The 14,031-nt window shown below is 44.9% G+C and overlaps 1 pseudogene across 1 annotated transcript; it reads right to left on the bottom strand.

The window, feature by feature from the left end:
• Window positions 1-203: 203 nt before the first annotated feature.
• LOC308506035 (dynein light chain Tctex-type 1-like) lies at window positions 204-484 on the bottom strand (annotated as a pseudogene). The gene has a single exon. The product of its transcript is annotated as a dynein light chain Tctex-type 1-like (transcript).
• Between the last annotated feature and the right edge of the window lie 13,547 nt (window positions 485-14,031).

The following is a 14,031-nucleotide window of genomic DNA, read 5'->3' as shown; positions in this document are numbered from 1 at the left end:
TACATTTGGAGAGTGCAACAAAGGACGCTTAAAGAGAATGACAAAGGATTCACTGAATTCATGGCTGGTGGTTAGAAGACAGAAGAGAGGTGTTGAGACAAAGGAGAAAGATGGCGGGCGGCCGCGGAGCTCAGATGGACAGTCCGAAGGCGCTGACGATGCAGTACATGGTCTTGTTCTCCCATCACACGGTGCAGCTCCCGTCAGTAGAGCTGTCCCAGAAGCAAGAACTTGCCGTGTGTAATCCCGCTCCATTCCTCTGCATAATTACACAGGTCACGATGTATTTAAATGGTTTTCCCAGCTTGGTGAGTTGGCTTAAAGTCTGTTCTACTACGTTTGTGGTCCACTGATTCACTTTGCTGTGCTGGTAGGGGTTGCCACCAATTGCACTTTCTATGGCCTCTTTTACAATGTTGCTCACTTCATCAACAACAGAAGAAGTCTCTTCTGCAGACTGGTAGTCTTCCCTCTTTCCTCCCATGCGTCGCCTCCGCCTCCCTGAGTAGAGCGCACTGCCTACCTTGTCTTCTGAATTGCTGATTCGATCCTTTGCTTCATCCATCCTGCTGGTGATTCCTTCTAGTGCATTCTTCATTTTAGTTATTGTATTCTTCACTTCTGACTGTTTTTTTTAAGCTTGTTATTTCTCTGTTGAAGTTCTCACTAAGTTCCTTGAGCATCCTTACAACCATTGTTTTGAATTCTGTCTTTGTTAGGTTGCTTGCCTCTATTTTGTTTAGTTCTTTTCCTGGAGTTTTCTCCTGTTCCTTCATTTGGGACTTCTTTCTTTGTTTCTTCCTTTTGTCTGCTTCTCTGTGTTTGTTTCTAAATATTAGATAGATCTGCTATGTCTCCCAGTCTTGGTCGGGTGGCCTTATGTATTAGGTGGCCTGTGGGGCCCTGGCACACTCTCTCGGGTCACCTGCTCCAGGTGCTCCAGGAGTGTCTCCTTGTGTGGGTTGTGTGTGCCTTCCTATTACAGTTGAGCATTGATTGCTATTGACACGTCAGTGGGTGGGATTGCCCCTCAGGCTGATTGTCTGTGGGGTTTCAGATTTGGTCATGTATGGGAGGGTTCAACACAGGAAAGATGGTGCCTGGCTACTGGCTGCTCAGGTAATGGACCCCACACAGGGAAAATGGTGACTGTCTTCTGGCTCTTGCTTCGAAGCCACACACCTCATGTGTCCCTCATGTGCCTCCAATATGCCCCTGTTACCATCCCTTTATCAGAGCCTACGGTGAATTCCTGCCAGTGAGTGAGTCTGTGCTGGGGCCATTTAAGAGGAAGTTGGTTTCCTGTAGCCTTCCATCCCACCCAGATGGTCAGAATCCTCTCTTTTTTCACAGCCAGAGCTCCTTTTGTTGGAGCTCCTCCTGTTGTGGGAGCTCCTCTTCCCAGCACCAGTACTCTGGGGTGGCGAGCCTGGTGTGTGTGTGTGGGGTCTTTCAGTCCTCTGGAGGGGAAATTTTGTGGCCAACATATCCCTCCAATCGCCACACAAAGAGTTGGGACTGGCCCGTTTCTCATCTCTGCCCCTCCTACCAGTCTCCACTTGGGTTCTTGTTTATAGATTAGTTATAAAACTAAGTCTAGTTTAGCTAGACTTCAGATGGTTCTCCAGGTTGATTGTTCTATGATTTAGCTGTAATTTTAATGTGTTCCTGGGAGGAAGCAGACACAGTATTTATCTACCCGCTATCTTGCATCTCTCCTCTGGGAAGACAAGGATTTCTGTATAGATGTAGGAGGCGGAGCTCTGGTCTAGTTCAGTTCAATTTGGTTCAATCCAACCTGCTTTTATTTGGCACTGACCATGTGCCACTTCACTCTGGGCCACAGCGTAGTCTGGGAGAAACATGGAAACACATGGCTCATGACCTGTGGATCTGGTGGAGATGGAGTCAGGTAAGCACAGAAATAAAAAGGATTGGGATGCATGCTGTAATAGGAATCCAGGTCTGTGCCTGACGGATGACCTGCTATATTACTCAAATCAGACATTAATAATTCAGTCCATGATAGACAATATTGAAAAAATACAATTTTTGAAAGAGCTGTTTAAATTTGTGTTGCTTTTAACCAAGCTTAGTTTGCCTTTGACAGAGAGCTTAATGATCAAGAACTTGTGATTAGCAGTGATGTGTGTGTGTGTGTGTGTGTATAATTAATTGAAAAGAACTAACAAACTTGGATTTGAATTCTAATTGGTGCTACAATTAAAATAAAGGTAAAATCACGACTCACGGAAATATTTAATGAATACATGTCAAGGATTTTATTTAACTCATTAATTAATGAAGAAACTAATAAAATGTACAAACAAGTTCAATGGAGAATTCAAAGAACATACAAATACAGGCAGTCAGGAATAGAAAATGAATTTGCAAATAGATGCAAAACAATTCAGGGTCCACAGAGCAATAATCAATTGCATCTCCAAGGACCAAAATTCATTTGGATTTCCACGGACAATAATTATTTGCGTTACTATCAGTTTTCTACAATTTACAGAGTGGTAAAATAGCACAAATGTGTACAGAAGGTGTAGATATCTTGGAAGTTTGTCTAGAAAGAACATCTAGTCATCTGCATTTCCCCATTTCAAAGACTTTCTCATTTTTTCTTCTGACACTGGAGAATACTAGGAGAATGGCTTCAGGCATGTTATTAAGCCTCTCTGAGTCTCAGTTTCTGCTTCTGTAAAATAAGGCTGATATTTCTTCATTGACTCGTCTGCAGATAAAAAGTAATTAGATTATGTATTATATATAATTAGATAATATAATATATATTACACACACACAAACACACACACACAGAGGGTGCCAAAAAATGTGTACACATTTTAAGAAAGGAAGAAACTATATTAAATTTGTAGCAATATATACTGATAATAAAAAATGAATACAAGTCATGTATATGCATTTTTGGCACCCTTGGTATATATCTAATATATATATTATATATATATATATATATATATATATTATATATATACATATATATATAATATATATATAATCCAACTGGGAGTAGGTATTCAATCAATATTAGATTCTTCTTACACTGTGTTTTTTCAAACTGCTATGTGGATTTGTTCCCCCCAAATCTCGTCATTATGTACTTGTCGATGCAGTATGTGCTGAAGGCCTGTTAAACCAGGTGGATACACCACCGCCCCAGGGTGTAAGTCATGGTTCAAAGCAGTGACTCAGGAGCCAGGCTGCCTGGGTAATTGCTGTGTCCTTGGGCACGTTACTTAACCTCTATGTGCCTCAGCTCCTTCATCTTTAAAACAGGGCTGATTGTTATAGGTTGTTTTGCAGGTGAAATGAGTTATTGTTTATGAATATTTGAAGCAGTGCCTGGCACCTATTAAGTGTATTCTAAGTATTTGCTGTTTATTTAATGAATATTATATGCATCGATTTAACAGAGTAGTTTCTACAATTAAAAAAAAACACACACCCAAGTTAGGGAAAGACAAAAATTATAAAACAACACTTGTCCTTGTTGATAAACTGAACTGTAAAACAATGCTTATGTAAAAATGTGATTTTACGGTGTTCTCTCAGCAGCTTCGCAGCTCCCAGCCATCCCTTCCCCAGGCTAACCCACGCAGAGATGTTTGAGGAGCTCGTTGGGCTTCTCTCCCCGACCTTGTCCTCGGTCTTACTTTTTGATGCTGCTCTTCCAAGATGTGAGACATGTTTTCTGGCTGCTTCAGGGAAAAGCCTGTCTAGAAAGTTCAAGCTCCCTCTCTCACCTGTTCACTGAGCCTCAGGTTGGAGGCTGCATGCCATTCACTAACGCCGTGTTCTCAGACAGACAGTTCCTTTGGTCTCATTGTAAACTTTTGAGGCTCTTACACTCAGTGGGGTCCCCAAACCTCTGCAGGTTCCCTCATCCTGGGTCTGGCCATGAGGACAGACAGATCAGGTGGCTCTCTGCCTCAGTGTTTCAGTACTGAAGGCAGCAGACGTAGGGCGGAGGTTTCTAGCAGACTTGACTGAAGAGGCCCTTGCAAACACTGACCACCCGCAGGAAGAGTCCAGGTGCAAACTCTGCCCTTCCTTCTACTTGCATGGGCCTGACCCCTCAGATCTGCAGAACAACCTCAGAAGGCCCTTTCCTGAGTTTTCATCTGATTAGAGAAGGTGGTCTCTAATTCTCTGCTGTTTTTCTGTTTGGGCATGAAGTAAAAATCTGCTGAGGCAGCATCTGGCCCAGGATGAGAACTGCAAGGGAAGAGACCCTGTCCCTGGGCCGGGAGAGGTGATGAGTTACCGTGACCATGGTTTCCTGAGCACCTTTTCTATGTTGGGCACTGTGATAGGGGCTTCATGCTTCTTACAATCTAATGGTCAAAACCACCCTCACGGGAAGGGGAGTGATGGCTGTAGGTGTAAAACCCTGGGACTCGGTGTCAGAGCCAGGCTGTTTCTCTGCATCGAGATAGTGAGGCACTGCCCCTGGCTCTCACCCGCTGATGGTAACTGAAGGGACAGACGGACAGAAGCAGCAGTGTGGCGTGATGGATCTCTCACGAGGATCAGGACGCGGCCAGGTGGGCTGCAGGGGCGGGGCTGCTGTGGAGCTCGCTCCCCCGTCTTTCACTGTTCCCTGTCCCCCCCGCAGTCACACTAACATGGTGTTGTCCCCATCGCCTGGCTCTGGCCGTGCCATCGCATGCTGTTTCCTCTGCCAAAATATCTGGGGACCATTTTTTAAAAATCACTTATTTATTTTTTTCCATTACAGCTGACAGTCAGTGTTATTTTGTATTGGTTTCAGGCGTACAGCATAGGGGTTAGACATGTGTATAATTTATGCAGGGACCCCCTGATTAGTCTAGTACCCACCTGGCACTCTACATAGTTGTTGCAACATTATCGATGATATTCTCTATGTTTGACTTTACATCCCTGTGACTATTTTGTAACTACCAATTTGTATTTCTTCATCCCTTCCCCTTTTACACCCCTGGGACCACTTTTTGAAGATGCACTGGATGGGTTCCAGCCAATCCCTATGTTCACTTCTGTTATTATACTCTGGTGGTAGCGTGTGGAGATGTGAGCATCTCCTGGGACACACACAGCGAAGACAAGTTTGAAGGGCTCTGGGCTGGTGGGCTAAGAACTGCTCTGCACGTCAGGAGACCTGCTCCCCACGCCTGGTGTCACCTGGGGCAAGTCTCTTCCCCTCTCTGGGCTTCTGTTTCTCTACCATTGAGTGAGTGGGTTGGTCTGAACCACTCTTTCTCCAAGTGAGGTCTCTGGGCTGGCAGTGTCAGCCTCCACGTCACCTGGGAGCTCACTAGAAACGCAAATTCTCAGGCCTTCCCCCAGACGTGTTGAGTCAGCCGAGGAGCATGAAGGACAGGATTCTGTGTACCAGGCCCTTGGGGGTGGTTCTAACAGAACCTGAAGTTTGAGAACCGCTGGTTTAGGTGAATTTTAAGTTTCCTTCTTGCTCTAATGGTGTATGATTGTCTGCTTTTATCTGAAGGGGACAGATCGCACCTATTACCGATGACACTTGGGGACAGGATGGGCGGCCTCATACAAAGAAAATGGAACTCAAATAAGCAGCTATATACAGTCCTCCCAAGGCATCGCCTATTACTGTCCTTATGTGAGTTCCATGTGCGAATTTATTGAAGCAAAAGCTGAAAGGAGACCCGTGGGAAGGTCTGATGCCCTGCAGTGAATGCATGAAGAACAGCTCTTGGTTGTCCCTGAAAGGCCTCTGAAAAGGTTCCCTGTGGGCAGCACCTGGAGAGGGAGGCTGGCAGCAGCTCTGTGCGTCTCAGAGCGGATACTGTTTCTCCTGCTGGTTCCTGACACAATGGACAAGTGTGCACTGGCCCGGCCGGCCTCCAGCTGCAGCTGTGTGCCCAGCGCTCCCTGGATGAGTGCCCGCAGCCTGAGAAGGGCTGATCTGTTTCTGCGGAGGCATCCCCAGCTCCTGCTGACAGGTTCGTCGCTCCCTCATGGAAAGTTCTGCTTTCCGGAGCTGGCCTGGGACCAAGCCAGGGAACAGTTATCTCAGAGCCTGGCGCATAGTAGGTGTGCTGAACATCACCTGTTGGGTCATTTCTTAAAATTGCTTTGGGACTCAAATGGAATCCCAGAATCTATTCGGGGCAGCTCCTTGGCTCCCTGGTGCCACAGGGAGCGACAGCTCATGTGAGACTCTTGCTCTCCCAAGCTCCTCCTGTCTAATAGAAAAGTGATAGCAGGAAATCCCATTTTGCCACATGGCATGCTCGAGGGTTTCCCATCTATGACTTTGAGTCATACTCTCACAGGATTGCTAGGGAGGCGCTGTTTCTAATTTCCAGACGAAAACTCTAGGGCCCAGAAAATAAACATCCTGACCAAAGTCACACAAAAAGTAAGTCTAGGGTCAAGATACTATTAATAAATTTCGTTTTAATTATTGAGTACTCACTATGCAGCCGAATAATCTACTCATTCTATAGTGGGTTTCTGTTTACAGTTATTCTATGTATCTAGTTATTGTATCTACTTATTCTATCTATTTTATCTAATATAGCTATTTATGCTAATCCTCACAGGAATGCTTCAAATAGGTATTCAAATAGGTATTATTAGCATTTTATGGACGAGGAAACCAAGGCTCAAGGGGGTGAATTAATTCACCCTCGATCACAGGGCTAGAAAGTGGCTAGGCTGAAAGGAGCCCTGGGCCAAGGTGGTTGGCTTCCCTGAGCCTCTGTCCTCATCTATCAGAAAAGCATGGTGACATCTGCCTGGAAGCCATGCTGTGCATGTCAGGCAGTTGGTGCACAGTGGACGGTCACTCCACGCCGGCATCCTTCTCTCTGTCCTGGGTGGGGGGAGGGGCATTGCGACCTAGACCGTAGGGTCTTGGGACAGGAATGAAAATCTCAGACGAATGGATTTACCATTGGTTTTGGTCACTTTTATCCTCTGATTTTTAAACCATTCACTTAGTAAACAGCTATGGTCCTGTTCTCCTGGCCCAGGAAATGTTTCTAGGTAAAATATCGAGAGAGATCAGAGTCTGAGCCCAACACATGTGCCCAGTGCTGGACCAGTTCTGTGCGGGAGGTACTGAGGCTTCTGAGTCTCAGTCCTTCTGACACGCTGCCGTTCTGTGAGGGTCACTTTCCTCTTTGACTACTCGTTGTTATGCATAGTTCCACGTCCCTTCTTCCCCTCCCAGAAAGGCAGTCACACCGGTGGACAGGCTTCGCATCAGACCAAAGGGTTGAGAGCTGCCTGTGTCTGCATCTGGGATTCTCGTGGCTGATGGCATGCAGGTTCCCTTTCAAGTTGGCTTCGACTCCTTTTCTCTTTCTCAGAGAGTTTATAAGAAGCTTGTGCTCATTCATCCAGTCATTCCATACACACTTACTGAGTGTCTACATCTAGAGCATGCTCAGATGAAGACAGTGCTTTCTGTGTTGCAGTAAAATACAGACAAAATCGCTGGGTGAATGGGGTTGGGGTTGAGGTTCCACAAGGGTGGTATTGGAAATGAGACTTGCAGGTTGAATAAGAGTTTGAGGAGGATAGTCATCCCAGCCAGAGAGAACAAGAGGAACCAGAGTATTGCAAAGGTTCAGAGATGTGACAGGTGCCCGCGTGTTTGGGGATGTGAAGGCTTCCATGCTAGAGTCCATGATTGGTGCAATTTTTGCCTGTGTGTAGGAATATGGATATGTAGGCGTGTTTCTGTGTGTAGAGGAAGGGTGTGTGTGGGAGGGCGTGTGGTGGTTAGAAGGGAATGGTTAGAGGAGTAGATAGGGCCCAACATGGAGAGACTTGATGAGCCTGAATATTTGAGTGGAAGAAGGGTCCTAGTCTAGGACAGGAAACAAGGGGGTAGCTGAAGAAAAACTGTCACAATATCAAATGTTGTGTCGGAACCCTCAGTGGTAGCCTGTCACCTATCATCTTGGACTGGTTTCAGTCTCTTTAAAATCCGGTACCCGCCTATGAAGCCTGATCTCTCCTTCTTCCTTCTGTGGCCCCTGCAGGATAGCTCAGTGCTAGGAAGAGGTCAAAAGGGGATAACATCCAGCTCAGGCTTTGAAGTAGTTTGTAATCTTGGAGGATGATAGGGAGGCAGGAAATGCCCTGGGCCTTTCCTGAGCACCATCTACAAACACAGCTGCCACCCTCATTTTTGCATTTACTTTTTGCTGTTTAGTTGGGCTCATACAGACAAATTACAAAAAGATAAGTTACTCAAGCCTTATTCAGTCATTCACTCAGCGAGCATTTATGCTCCAGGAACTGTTTCAGCCCCTCTGAGTTCAGAAAGGAACGATTCTTCAATGACAACGAATTTATCAGTTTTTGCTCTCGGTGAAATGAATCCTCTCCTTGAACCTCAGTTTCCTATCTGCAAAGCTAGCACAGCAATTCTCACCAAACAGGACTGTAACCTTCAAAGGAGAGGAAAGGCATGTGGAAGCATCTGGCTCATCATAGGTGGAAATGCGTTTTGTTTCTCTCTCCGCACACATAGCTTCTCTCAAAAACATGGTTTTATTTTGTTTGGTCAGGGAGATGGGTGTGGTTCCCCACGCTACCAGCAGATGGTGCCCAAGAATCCCATGCCAGGAACAAGGCCACCCCGCCCCCCTCCCACTCTGCTACACTCCAGCCCCCTTCCCTGCCTTCCTCCCCTTCTCAGTCATTCTAGGTCCCAGGCAGAAAGTCACACAAAACACTTTGTGTCTGTCAGCAGATTCCTGGAAGGTCACGCTGAATGATGAATACTCCTGGGTAGGATTGGACTGTTCTTTTTTCTATTTTTTTTCTTTTTTTTGTCTCCCATGTATTGCATCACTGGGCAGCCTCTTGACTTTATTCATCAGACTCCTGTGGTTTTTAGACCTTTCCCAATTCTTCTGCCTCTGCTTCCTTTCCAGGCCCCTCTGGCCAAGGCAGGATACTCAGGGTTGATGGTGGCCAGGGAGCTGGTTCTCATCCAGCACAGTTACCCCCTCTGGCCTTCCCGCCACTTCCAGAGCTCCAACAGATTGTGGTCCTGGGGATGGAGACCTGACATTGCTGTAACCCCAGGTGACCCTCTCTCAGCCCTGATGCCCACAGAAGGGGAGCCTTGCCTGGCACGGAAATGGGTCTCATCTGCAAAGTTCGATTTCCTCCAGGGTCATGGCCCCTGAACCCCTGGCCTGTGGTGTCCCCCTTCCTCTTCCTGACCACATGAATACTGCTGGTGGTATATTTAACTTTGCCAGCTCTTTAATGAATTACCCTAAACAAAAACCAAATTAACCCTTTGTTTTGCAGGTATCCTGGAATGGTCCCAATTTAACATGTGGACCAATTGTCTCTGTATCAGGTATTAGGACCATAGCCTTGATATTTTGTTGGAGGAATGTGAGTCAGACCATCCAGATTTATATGGTATAAGAGAGCACTCTTTTCTACTCGTCACCCTTACTGTATGCCAGCCAATGTGAGTTATCATATGTATGGGAACCAGTAAAAATAGACCTTCTTTTCAAGCAGTCCTTGGCCGAGGGGGCATGAGAAGACAAACACAAGTCTCGTCCCTGGAGTGGGACGTGCTGTGGAATAACTAGAATACGTGGGTCCAAGCACGAGAAAGGAAGGCAGGTGTGGCTGTGCTCAGCAGCGCCCCCAGAGGCCGACGTGGGAGTTCGTGCTTCTGGTCCTCTGTGGCTTCCCGCTCTGAGGCTAGAGGTCTTGGGTCTCAGAGTGATGTTACCACCACGGACAAGAGCCCAGTAAACTCAGTGCTACTGCTGCTGCCAGTCATTTGGAGCTCTTTGTGCCAATAATCTTCAGGCAAAGAAAGGTGCTCTATTGGTAGGGCAGGGACTCTGATCATCATGAGGAAATGGGGCTGCTGCTGCATAATGAGGGCAGGAAGTTTGTTTGGCATTGAGGTGATCCCTTGGGCAGCCACCCAGTTTTGACAGTAAATGGGCAGGTTCCACAGCTGTGGCTTAATAAGGGCAGGGTGCCCAGGGCTCAGAGCCCCATAGGTGAAGATCTGGGTCTCCCTCTCCCTCAGGAAAACCCACATATATCACCACCCTAGCTCACGTGGAGGGTCATTCAGTGTGGGTGGTGGAGGAGGGAGACGAGAGGTTCAGATATGCCCTTGGGACCAGTGAAGCAGGCTCTCTCTGGCAAGTTTCCCCAGGAATTACGATCAGTCAGAACCCTGAAGGAGCTGTGCCTCCACGGAGTGAACTTCATGTGAGAGGCAGGGGCATTTGGGTGGTTTAGGGGGTGGACTGCAGTAGAGAGCATTGCCACCCTTCTAGGTCTCTTTACCTGATAGTTCCTCCTTGGCTATGGCTGCTCCCTTCCCTTGAGAATTGCCTTGGATAATAGATGCTGCCCTGGGAATGCTGGGAGGTTTATGCTCTCTTCCTGAAGACGGCTTCCAGCCAATGGTTGGCTGATATGGGGATAGAGAAGACTAGACAGACTCCTTGCCTCAAGGTGGGACAACTCTGGCTTCATTTATGTTCCACACAAACTTCAGCTGAGCCCACAACTTTGCTTAGCTTTTTTGGCTGCCCTGTCTTGTTTCCCTCTCCTCCTTAAGGGTCCCTTAATAAACCGCTGCACAAAGCCCCCTGTCTTAACCTCTGCTTCTAGGGAACCTGACCTAAGATAGATCGCTGTGGGAAGCCAAGGGCAGGAGGTACTTTTGTCTGGCAGCTCAGAAGAGTCTTCTTGGGGTCATCTTGAAGGACGGTAGGAGTTTGAATATAGGAAAAGACATTGCAAGCAGAGGAACAGCATAAGCAAGGTACAACCGCCACGTACCATGTCTTGACACGATCGAGCTGTTTTATTTGGCTGGAGTGTTAAGCATATGGGGGTGAGTTGGGCTGTGAGTGGAGGAGAAGTTGACACCAATCAGTAAACATCCAAGGAAGGAGACTGGACTTCAAGCTTTAGATCTGAAATAACCTTGCTGAGCTCTTCCCTTGCCCTGCTGTAATTGGCTCAACCTGAGGGACCACCTCTTAGGAATTAATTGTGATACAAAAGGCATCCTATGTCATATTCCAAGTCAATGGAAGAATTAATATATAAAACTCATGCTCCCAAATTCCAGCCCAAGACTTTGTTTATCCATTGCTCATAATAATGAAATCCTTTGACTACTAAAATAATAATTTTTACCCACTCCTAAGCTGTGGAAATGGATGTATCCTAATTCATCTATTCTTCATGTTCTTAAATGCTTCTTTCTTAATCCCTAACAATTAATAATAATTCAGATGCATCTCATATATATTTTTTTAGCCTTATTGTATGTCAGCTGCTTTCATGTACATTAATTTGTTTATTCTTGTAACTATCCAGTGAAGCATGTGGTATTATTCCTATAACAAAATGAAGTCACAGAAAGGTCAAATGATATACCCAGTGGAGAAACGCAGAATTTTTCAACTCTATTACCAGAGAACATTTTTTCCCCCTATGTCATTTAGTTTTTGTTGAATAACAAACCACCCCAAATCTTAGTGGATTAAAACAACAATTTATTTATGTGATGATTCCGTGGGTTGGCAACTTGGGCCAGGCTCAGCTGGGTGGTTTTTCTGCTGATTGGCTAGGCAGCTCTTTTTTGGGAGGTTATAGCTGATTTGTTGCTGGAGCAATGGGTGTAACAGGGCCACATGTTTCATCCTCCAATAGACTACCTGAGACTCTTTGGCAGTGGAAAAATTCCCGGAGCAGCTAGTTAAGACAAGCTCCAGCTTGTAAGTGCCTTTGACATCTCTGTTTACATCACAATAGCTAACAACCCACTGGCTAAATCAGATGGCTAGCTCAGAATCGGTGGGGTACATCATGGCCCAAACGCATGGATGCGGGGAGGGAGATTGTGGCAAATTTTTAAATCTATCATATTCAGTCTTCAAAAGACTTTTTATAAAAATGTATATAAATGGATATAGTATAATAAATACACAGAGGGTTCCAAAAAATGTATATACATTTTAAGAAAGAAAAAAAACCTGTTAAAATTGTAAGACTCAATATAGACCAATAACAAAAGATGAATACAAGTCAGGTTTGACTTCTGCAATGACAAGAGGTGCTCAGAGTGGTTACCATCAGCGTCTAGACACTTCTGATTATGGTGAACTGCTGCTTGAGCAACCTTGACCAAAGTGTCCCCTTGGCACCCCCAGTGTATGTATGTATTATGTTAGTTTGGAAAATTTGGGAACTATAAAAAAGTCTAAAGAAGGAAAAAAAATCATCTGTAATGTACCAGTCAGGGATAATTACTGTTAACATTTTAGTATGTTTCTCCTGTCTTATGAGCATATATATTGAGTGAGTGACTATGTGTGAATATATATTTGTGTACTATTTTCGTTTAAAAACTAAAAGAATAATATCAAAGCCTGCCATTTTTATTGACAGTATAAACACTTCCTCATGTCATCAAATAATTCTTGAAAATATGATGCTTTTTAATACTCTGTGATATTGTCATATCCCCCATCATATTTTATTTAACCTTACCCTGCCTTTTATTTATTTATCTTTCTGTTGTTTTAGGTTGCTTCCCTTTCTCTCTTTCTTCCTTCCTTCCTTCCTTCCTTCCTTCCTTCCTTCCTTCCTTCCTTCCTTCCTTCCTTCCGTCTTCCTTCCTTCCTTCTTTCCTTCCTTCCTTCCTTCCTTCCTTCCTTCCTTCCTTCCTTCCTTCCTTCCTTCCGTCTTCCTTCCTTCCTTCTTTCCTTCCTTCCTTCCTTCCTTCCTTCCTTCCTTCCTTCCTTCCTTCCTTCCTTCCTTTCTTTCTTTCTTGTTTTATCTTGTTACTATAAATAACATTTTATTGAAAATTCCGGAATATAAATCTTTATCCACATTTCTGATGATTTTCCTAGAATAGATTCCCAGAAGTGAATTAGTGGATCAAAGAAGATAACATTTGTAGGGCTTTCAATATATATTGCTAAATTGCTTTCCTGGCATTTACTCTCCCAGGGCCCTGTGGGAAAGGATCAGCATTGTGGCACACTCAAAAGCCCTAAGTATTCTCTTAAAAAGAGAAAAAAGATCAGAGAAAAAATGGTACCTTATGCTAATTTGTGTTTCTGGTGACCAGCAAGAATATACATTTTAGAAATGCTTATTGACCATTGATAGTTCTTCTATGAATGTCCTTTTTCCTTAAAAAAAGACACACAATTTAAATCAATTTGTATGAATTGCCCTATATTAATGTTATTGACATACTATCATCTAAGATACAAATATTTTCCCTTTTAGGTTGTTATTTGCCTTTTAATTTTGTTTGAGGAAGTTTTTATTTTTTAAAAAATTTTTTAAAAACAATTTTTATTGGGGAATATTGAGGAACAGTGTGTTTCTCCAGGGCCCATCAGGCTCCAAGTCATTGTCCTTCAATCTAATTGTGGAGGGCGCAGCTCAGCTCCAGGTCCAGTTGCTGTCCTCAATCTTAGTTGCAGGGGGCGCAGCCCACCATCCCATGAGGGAATTGAACCGGCGCCTTGTTGTTGAGAGCTCCCCTCTAACCAACTGAGCCTCCAAACGCCCCAGGAAGTTTTTTTTTTTTGACATAGAGGGATTTAAAATTTTTCATTGTTGAGTCTATCTTTCTTTTCTTTTTGTTTTTATAACAGCTATTGCTTTTATGTTTACAATGTCATTTTTGATCCTTTGCTTTAAAAATGTGAGACAGTGTAGCTTTGCCACTTAGCAGAACAATGTTCAGAAAGTCTGTCTGTCTTTGGAACCAGAACTGACAGGTGAAGCTGATCTCCAGAGTGACATCTTCCCCTCCAGCTGAGCCTGGGTGACTTGCCTCAGGGTCCCCGTTTAACTGACACAAAGCTGATCAGCAAAGGCCCTGTGGAGCCTGTGGTGTTGCTGTGAGCCCATCAGAAAAACTGCACTTGACCTCGGCTTTTCTTCTGATCCTCTGCCCTAGGCTCCCATCCTGACCAGAAGCAGGTACCATCCTCT

Source organism: Rhinolophus hipposideros (genome assembly GCF_964194185.1).
Source record: "Rhinolophus hipposideros genome assembly, chromosome: 12".
NCBI lineage: Eukaryota > Metazoa > Chordata > Mammalia > Chiroptera > Rhinolophidae > Rhinolophus > Rhinolophus hipposideros.
Note: the sequence above shows the minus strand (reverse complement) of the source record. Positions and strands in the feature narration are given on the sequence as shown.